This window comes from Wasmannia auropunctata, unplaced genomic scaffold (assembly GCF_000956235.1).
Source record: "Wasmannia auropunctata unplaced genomic scaffold, wasmannia.A_1.0 LD336053.1, whole genome shotgun sequence".
NCBI lineage: Eukaryota > Metazoa > Arthropoda > Insecta > Hymenoptera > Formicidae > Wasmannia > Wasmannia auropunctata.
Window position 1 is genome coordinate 196,483 of NW_012026837.1, and position 9,768 is coordinate 206,250.

Here is a 9,768-nt window from a genome sequence, read left to right on the forward strand (position 1 = left end):
TCCTAAAAAAGTCAAGGATATACAATCTTTCCTAGGTCTAGCCGGTTATTACCGCAGAGTCATAGAAAATTTCTCAAGGATTGCAAAACCGCTTACAAAGCTAACTCAAAAGAATACATCTTTTGTCTGGAAGAGCATCAACGCGCATTTGACACATTACTGGAAAAGTTGATTACGGCACCGGTCTTGAATTACCCAAATTTCTCACAGCGAATCACGGTCACTACCGACTCTTCGGATTACGCCATCGGAGCCGTGCTATCACAGGAAACCTTGGGGCAAGACCGGCCATACGCTAGCAGAATTCTGAACAAGGCCGAACAAAATTATAACACGACCGAGGAAGAATTGCTGGCGATAGTGTGGGCCGTAAAACATTTTCGTCCATATGTATACGGTACTAAATTTAAGATAGTAACTGATCACAAACCATTAATTTGGCTATTCAGCGTGAATGACCCCGGATCGCGGCTGATAAGATAGAGACTCAAGTTGGAAGAATATGACTATGAGATAACCCATCGAGCAGGCAAAGGAAACACGAATGCCGATGCGCTCAGCCGAAACCCGATACCGGTCACCGATACTATAATTAACCATGTGGACGATGCGATTGAAAAGCGCGAATACAGGGAAGAAGATAAAAAGCAAATTCTACACGAGTATCATGATGCTCCACTGGGGGGGGGGGCACCAGGGGGTGACGCGTACATTGAACCGTATCAGGCTAACCCACAACTGGCCTGGTATAACCAAGGATGAAGAAGAATATATTGCGCAATGCGAATTCTGCCAAAAGAACAAACTGAGCAAAAAAACTAAGATGCCATGAATTATTACAGATACGGCATCTAAGCCTTTCGAGAAATGTGCGTTAGATATAGTAGGTCCGCTCTATATAACAGAGGCAGGAAATAAATATCTGCTTACATTCCAAGATGATCTAACCAAATTTAGCAAAGCCATCCCGATCCCAAATCAGGAGACAGTTACGGTAGCCAAAGAATTCGCTACCAAAATAATTTTCGAGTTCGAAAGAGTTTGGCATACCAGAAATTATTCTAACGGATCAAGGAACAAATTTTCTGAGTGAAATATTTAAGAACGTTTGCAAGTTATTAAAAATTAAGAAGATCCAAACCACTGCCTATCATCCCGAGAGTAACGGCGCATTGGAGAGATCGCATAGAACTCTCGCGGAATACCTTCGCCATTACATAAATGAGGATCAGACTAATTGGGACGAGTGGATCCCGTATGCGATATTTACTTATAATACGACCCCGCATACAGCAACCTCGTATACGCCGTTCGAGCTGATATACGGGCAAGCAACGCTACCTACAGCCCTGATGCTACCTCCTAAGCTGCGTTACTCATACGAAGACTACGCACACGAGCTCAGAGAACTATTACGGGCAACGCATCAAGTCGCGAAACAATGTATCGATAAGGCTAAAATGAAAGCTAAAGACTATGCAGACCAGACAGTTAAAATTCGCACATTTAAAATAGGCGACTTAGTATTGCTACATGACGAGACGTTAAGACGTGGACGTTCCAAAAAATTAGAAGCACCCTGAGTGGGCCCGTATCGCGTCGTGGAAAAAGTCTCCGAAATAAATTATAAGATACAAATTAAGCGCAAACTAACTCTTGTACACGCGAACCGATAAAAATTATTCATTGAAAATTAACTACACCGAAAAGTATAAAATAACGCGCGGAGTAACATTTGTATTAGGTTGTAAAAAAGCGATTGCGTGTTATACTAAGGAGTTTAGGGAACAGGAAGGATAGGTCACATACATTAAGTAATACCATATATTTATAAAATTTATATAATGTCAAAAATATATATAATAATGATACAGTAGAGAAAGGCATAAACAATATAAATATAGTAATTGCCACGCGAATTGCACACACGCATAGAAAAAAAAAGAGAGAAAACGTACATAGCATTTACAATATATTAACAATATAGTTCGACGAGCAGACCAGTATATCCCCCAGAGTAACCTGCAAAACACAAACAGGGACAATTAAAAAAAGGGGGGGAGAAAAAGGGGAAAAGAAACAAATTAAAAAAGACTCACTTCATAACGATTCCTCGTCAGAGCCCCATTCCGAACGGCGTTCAAACACCATTCGATCAATTTTCAAATTCAAACATCGAAGTGCACGCCTTCGGGAAAATCAGGATCCCTCAACTCCCCGATGAAACTATTTTCGTCCATCGGACGGAAAATCCTCGAGTAACTCGTCCGGCATTATCATGGTCGTCCGGCACCTCTTTGAATTCGCCATCCGAGGGCACGAGCAAGGCGGCTAGGTCCGGTGTAGACTCGGCCTCTGCCATATTTAGAGCACCGCGAAAAGAAATAAAAACAAAGAAAAGATAAAGAGGGATGGAAAGATAAAATGAAAAGATATCACTCACCCAATAAATCAGACGTCTCACGTATGACGTCCTCCCACAGTACAGTGGACAGAGAGAAGATCGACTCCAGATCTTCCTCCGCCACGGGTTCGCGATCACCGTCCTCCGGTAAGGGTACACCCCACATGTCGGATACGCCGTCATTCTCCGCCTCACCCTCGCACTTAAATAAATTTTTCTTAAAGTGCCTCATCGTGCACAAGCAGACTGAATAAAAAAAAAGTCTTATCTCTGTACACGCCCCGAAACCAAAATTAATTTAATTTGACCCAGAGTAGAGTTTCGCGAGCCACAAAATTTTTTACATTACACCTTAAGCTATGTATAGAAATTTAACGTTGAGCAAACTGAGATCGCAGGTGAAACGGTGCCGCGACAGGCGCGATTAAAATGTGCAGCCTAAGCACGACACCGCATCGTACCTAGCAAGGAGCACGATAAAATTTTACACATTTAATTATACACACACACACACACGCACGTCGTCTACCTGAATCGGACTACTCAAGTTCATGAGATAAGCGCCTCGGGTAGATTAAAACGAGAAAAGGAGAATCCGATTAGAAATAACTTCTAAAAGGAAAAACCGTCCATTACAGGGTAACCTTATGGGCATGCTCCGTAATGGGACAGCCAATAGACGCACCGTATTTCTTGGAGCAATTCACTTTCAGTCCGGGAATCTATTTCGAAAAAACGGGGAGGATGCATCCCGTCAAGGGATGCTGGAAGCTGGTAATAAAAATGGACACCCAGCCGATAGCCGATAGGGTAAAACAATTAACAAGAAAAAATCAATAAAATCGGCACGGCATGTGAATCCCTAATAGGCGAATTGGCAACATGCGTAAATTTCCGCCAGATCATGGATAAAGAATGCGAGCGTACGCAAGAACTATTCAACAGACTTACCACGGTGTTCAAGGCGCCTACGGACAAACGACGAGAACTGATCGACGGACTAGGGTCCATAGCAAAGATATTATTCGGCACTATAGACGCAAAGGACGAGAAGCTTATCAACCAGCAACTCGCACTGCTCCATGACTCAGACGCCGCAACTCGACACGCCATGAAACATCAGCTGAAGGTGATCAATGCTACAATAAACCACGTAGACCGGCTTGAAGAAACAATAAATAAAAACGAAGGAGCCCTAGCCGACCTTTATGAAAAACTACAAGGCAGAACTGTAGTTTACGGCCGTCGAATAGACATGGTTGAACATTTTGTGGTAATAAGCGTGTTGGCCGAAAACATACTACGCGATACTGCAGAAACATTAGATTACTTGGCCTACCTCAAGGAAGGAATTTTACACCCCAGAGTTACCCCCGTAGGTCAAGTATTGACGAGCCTCAAAGAAGCTGCCACGAACCTACCTCAAGGATTATATTTCCCGTTCAGTCTACAAGGAGAAGACTGGATAACTATAGAAAAAATAGCGACAATGACAGCGTATTGCGACCCGACGAACATTTTTACTATCCTAAGGTTTCCGTTAATAGCGCTGCCAGCATACGATGTAATCCACGCAATACCACTGCCGGTATATGACCACGATAAAAGTTTCGCGGCAATACAGGTCGAGAATCCGTGGATAGCTGTGAACGCGGAAACGCATACATACATAGTTTTAAGCGAATACGAATTACAAAACTGCGCCGTCGTAAATACAGAGCATGTAAGCGATCAAAAATACGTTATAAATCGAATTTCCGCGGAATCCGTGTGCGAAGTGCAAATGTACGTAAAAAGCGAAAGACAAAAATTGTAAAACTTTTTGAAACCGCCAGTAGCGTCATGTGGGTAAAGACAAAAGACTCGTGGTTATATTCCGCCGCGTCAGCAGAAGCAACCACGGTGCAATGTCAGGGCTACCCGGATAAAAAAGAAAGTATTGTTGGCACTGGCAAGGTAACCCTACGGGAAAACTGTAAACTGATAACCTCGAATGAAATAATCGAATCGGAACTACAAGTACAAACTACTGTAATAGAAACTTTTGTACCCAGTGTCAACATTACGCTGATAAAGGATAGCCCGGATATCGCAAATGTAACCGCGAAAGTTACACTAGGAAAGATCGGCAATTTGGAAGAATTAAACCATTTGACTAAACAAGTGACTAAAATTCACAAAGATTTGGAAAATAACGAGAAATTATTTTACCAACAAAAACAATTTATCTACCCCATGATCACTAGCGGCGCAATAATTTTCATCGCCATAGTACTTATAGTATATATAATATGTAAACGAGTTAGAGATAAAAAGGTGGCTGTCACCGAACCCAGACGCGAGGACCTCTGGACGCCCAAGTCTATCCTAAAACGCACAAGTAGCGCGCGATATTAATAAATAAGAATTTTGGGTAAATTATAATATATAATATATAATAGACAGCCTATAAGAAAATTCGACACCCTTATTTTCTTTTTTCAAAGGGGGAGGGATGTTGTAAGTCTCGCTATGCGTTACTTACAAGGTGACCCATAATAATTGAGGACGCAGACGCAGGACTTCGGCAACCTCAATACGCGTCCTCCAAAAACTGCGGCAGTTGCAATTAAGCAACAATTGCAACTGCTGAGCAGTGCAGTGGCCCTTGAAGACGGGATAAAATCCGCCGTCCAGCGGACCACTGGGGAGTTCAAATCTAATCGTTACGTATAACGTTACGCTCAGCGCGCGTACCACGCGAATGAACAGTTGTAAGATAGCACATCAAATAAAGTCGTTGTATTAAGCAGTGTAATCGTATGCATCATTATCAACAACCGTCACTACAAGTGCCTTCCACGTTACACCCCTGCTACGGTGTAACAGTTAATTGCACTGTTTCCAAATGCAACACATATATTGCAACCACTAATGTTGCAGTGTTTCATCTCCTGAAACAATCTTGGAAATCTACAAATGATCAATGGAGAATTGACAATGCTTTACAACGTTTAAAAAAAGAAGATTTTGCACAACTTCTTTAAAAAGCGATTGAAAAGATAAATTTATCTGAAATGATAAAAAACGAATTTAAAACTTGTGGACTTCTACCTTTTTCTCCGGATGCTGTTAACTATAACGTATTAAATAAAAATAAACAAACAGACTTAAATACATGCATGCAAAAAATACTGATTATGAGTCAGTTACAGCTGAACATTGTGATAATCAAAAAGAAAATCAGCATAAAAGACTTCTCAAGATGTTTAAAGATCAATTAAGTAAGGAAAAATACAAAATTTTCAAAATGCTGTTTCCAGCAATATCTCTGTTGACATAAGTAATCGTGGATTATTTAATGTAGTTAAAAATAAAGAAACTTTGTAGTAAATTTTGAAAATTAAAAAAATTTATTTAAAGATTAATTCTATTTTTTATTATTTTTTAAAACAATGGTAATGTACTGTTTCAATTTCAGTTATTTTTTTAAATGATATTAAATATATTTCATTGTTTACAGGAGAATGTAATGATAGTCAGGAATTTTTAAATGAAAAATCTATTTTTATAATAAATAATGAAGGCATTTTGATTCCTATTCAAAAAGATCATGTTGATATAAATCAACTTTATGTACAAATGATGTACAAGATCCTTTATTACAAAATGTGTCACAAGCTATAAATGAGAATGAAAATTTTTTATTGGAAGAATATGAAAATATGGAAAATATTGAAATATTGTCGGACAGTGAATCACAAAATGTAGTAACAAGGAACAATGTCAATGTTTTTATGAGTATTTTTTATAAAAGGAAATTATTTAGATAAACTATCTTTACAAATAATTATTAAAAATTATATATACATATATATGTATATTGCAACCGCCTTCACGAGCGGAAAGCAAGACTCGTCGTTACCTGTCGCTACAGTCAGTGTGAGAGACAATGATCTCGATAACTCCAATTACATAACTGAAAACGCAAAGTTGGGCGCCAGGCACGAGCGGGCATGCCACCCTTCGAATTAACTGCACCGAGGCACAATCTGTGATACGCGTAGGATATTTGCCACGAAACGACGCGGAAACGTTAAGACGCTTTAATTCCTGACTGTCGCGATCGGTGGACGATTTCGATGACCGGTAACTCAGCCCCGAAATTTGGCAGAGGGGCGGTTCGTAGGAGCATCAAGGGATGCGGGAGAGCAAGGGCGTTATCGAATACACAATAATTTGGTAACAAATAACAGATATAATTGCGTGTACTACAGAGAATGAGCGTTTCGTCGGGCCGCATGTGACGGAGCGGCAACCAGTGTGATTCACGTCAGTCCCGATAACTGACCGGTGTACGAACTCTACTTCAATTCGCGAGATATGAGATCGCTGTACGCGAGTACGTCTCGCACGGCGTAAGAACTAATCACACGCCACGTGGTGTCGCGATATTCTCTAAACTCTGCCGAAAATCTCGGCACGCTAACACGCAACGAATCGCACAAATTATTAACGCAAAAGAAACACAGAACAATATTCAAATAACGCATAAATGACCCGGCTGTGGCACGGCGAGCGCAATTACTTTACTTAATTCGCGTAACTTTATGCCGGGCGGACGGCGCGGCACACGCTGACTCTACTCACGGACATACAATTACGCGGACAACAAGACTTTACAGCGCGATCCGCCCGACAAAGAAACCGGCGGCTGACAATGTTATTTTGTGACGTTCGTCTCACCAAGAGCAGCTACGATCTCGTTATCACAATCCGCACTTGGCAGCTAGATCCTGCACGGGATCCTGCGTCCTTCCTCGATCGCGACCACAGCACAAGAGTTGCTTGATGGTCCTTCCGGCAGCACGCAGGCAGCAGGGTGTCACGGGATCGGCTGATTACGCGCCGATTGGTTCTTGCTCTGCGAGCGCGACGCCCGCGAATCGCGGCGTCGCACGTGATCAGATCGCTCGCAATCGGCGGCGCGAGCTTCAAATTTGGCTCGTGACCTTCCCTGTTCTTTGGCGGTCGGATCTGCTCGTCCGCCTTACTCCAGTACATTTCGCCGTCGGCAACCAAGTCCTCGACGACCGTGAGAGTCTATCACTTTACTACAATGTGCTTACCTCATTTGTTGCTGAAACAAATCGACGGCAGTAAAGAGCTCGTAATAGAGGATGTCGAGACCAATAAATCTTTCGTAGAAACTATGGCTGACCTGCGTGCTCCGTACTCCCTGCGACGAGCCAGTCGTTCCAATGCCGGTGTCCTCCTCTTTCTCGCCGATTGGTGCAGACGAAGTTTTACACGTGTAATTCGGCTACGCCGATCTCTATCTATCGTTACGCTCACGCGAAAAGAATTAAGTAAAGCGCGTAACAGAAAAACGCAACGCGCGCGGATACACTCGCCTCCCTAACTCAGGGAGGATGTAGGATCCAAAACCGCGCTTCCTCGATCGGACATTATGACCCTTGTGACGGACGGTCAAAAACGTCACGTCACAATATATACTGCGACCGCACTCGCAGGTGCGAGGCAATAACGTCGCGAGTTTGCATGTCCGGCTCGAGCGGAATTCTATTTCGATCGGAGATACGAATGCTTTAAGGATCTTGCTATAATTTTCCCCGCGGATGGAGGCGAAGTTTGGGCGTCAAGCTCGCGTGAGCGAACCACTTTTCTATAATTTCAAAATAGTATCTCCGATCCCCAATTAACAGCTCGATGACTCGAAATTTACAATGGATTTTCGTGAAAAGCTTGGACTGTGCGAACAACGACGGCTCGGAAGGCCGACTAGCCAACTCCGACAATGGTAGAGGGGCGGTTCGATGTACGCAATTGTATTTAGGAGAGCGGCAAGGAGAGTAAATGATTGCTTCAACAGTTTTTAATAAATAATATAATATATATTTCTCGCAGGGCGGATTGATACAGTTCGCAAGTATCCTCGCTCGTTGTTCGCGCGGCGCGCGGGACGTGGGCGCGCAAAGTGCCCAGGGAGGACGTATATTCCGGAGCCGATTCTTGGCCGATATCATTTAAAAAAATAAAAAGCTTGTATTTTTAAATAATTATAAAATCTTTTAAAAATATGCTTATTTTATAATTTTAAATAAATTATACATTATTATTTTCCTTAACTGGAATTTGTACATTTACCTTACACTATAATATATTTAATATTTGCATATTTGTAGTTTCAATGTCTTGTCGCGAGGCCGATGCCCTTGCGGCACGAGTAATCATTCTAAGTAGCCATAAATAATTATACGAGCCGACTAGGCATTTGGCGTAATGCTAAGCACAACGCAAATCCAACCGAAATATATTATTGAACGAAAGATGTTAACCGTGGCGTACCCGGAATGGTCGCGCAATGGCAATCCTCGAAATGCATAGCCCTGACGCGGCAATGCGTAAGGCATAAAAGTACCCGCGACGACAAGCCGCGGGCGGTCAGTGACTAAGTTCCGTTAAGTTAATCTGTCTGTAATAATCAAGGTGAAGGTATTTAAGAAATTAAGTCTGTAAAAATAAGTGCAATAAAAATTATATATTTAAAAGTCTACACAAAGTGTCGGAATTAATTGTCGAAACAAGTGAAGTTCCGTTGCCCCGCGGAGTCAGATTCTCTTGTGCCCTACTCAGGCACAACAGACTCTAATTATATTAGAAAGGTCACATATTATTTTATTAAGTTTTCCTTTTCTTTGATATAATGCTTTATATTGTAGGCTCTTGTTTAAACTGAAAGGATATCATAAGTTTATTTAGCAGTTACTTTATTTATCTTAAGATTATTTAATAGTTACTTTGTTTTATATTAATGATTATGCCCAGCGAACCAATACGTAATTGTTACCATGGTTCTTAGGTTACATTATTCTCAATCGCACAAGCCACACAGCAAATATATACATATATAAAACCAAAAATATTATTTTAACAAATAAAAGTTGTCCAAAAACAAATATGAAATCAAACAAGTTCCCAAGTATTTGATTAGGCAAGGGGACAAAAATATTTTTTAATAAAACATTTAAACCATCCAAATAATTTTAAGTTTCATTGACCAATGAAATCATAATGAAGCAAAAACTTAGCGTGCCTGCATTTTATATATATCTTATTAATTAATACAATCCGGGCACGCTAAGTTTCTGCTTCATTATGATCCCATTGGTCATTTTAGTTACTTTAAGGGGTTACACCACAGTAGAAATTTCAAAAAATCGATTTTTTTTTATTGGCTTAAAAAATCCTTTGAACCCTCTAGAATAAGAGACAAACGGTTTTATATCTGCCAGAAATCGTTTTCATTGAAATTTCGAGCTCTTTCTCGACCCCTCCCGACTGCTCCGAAACGATTACCTGCG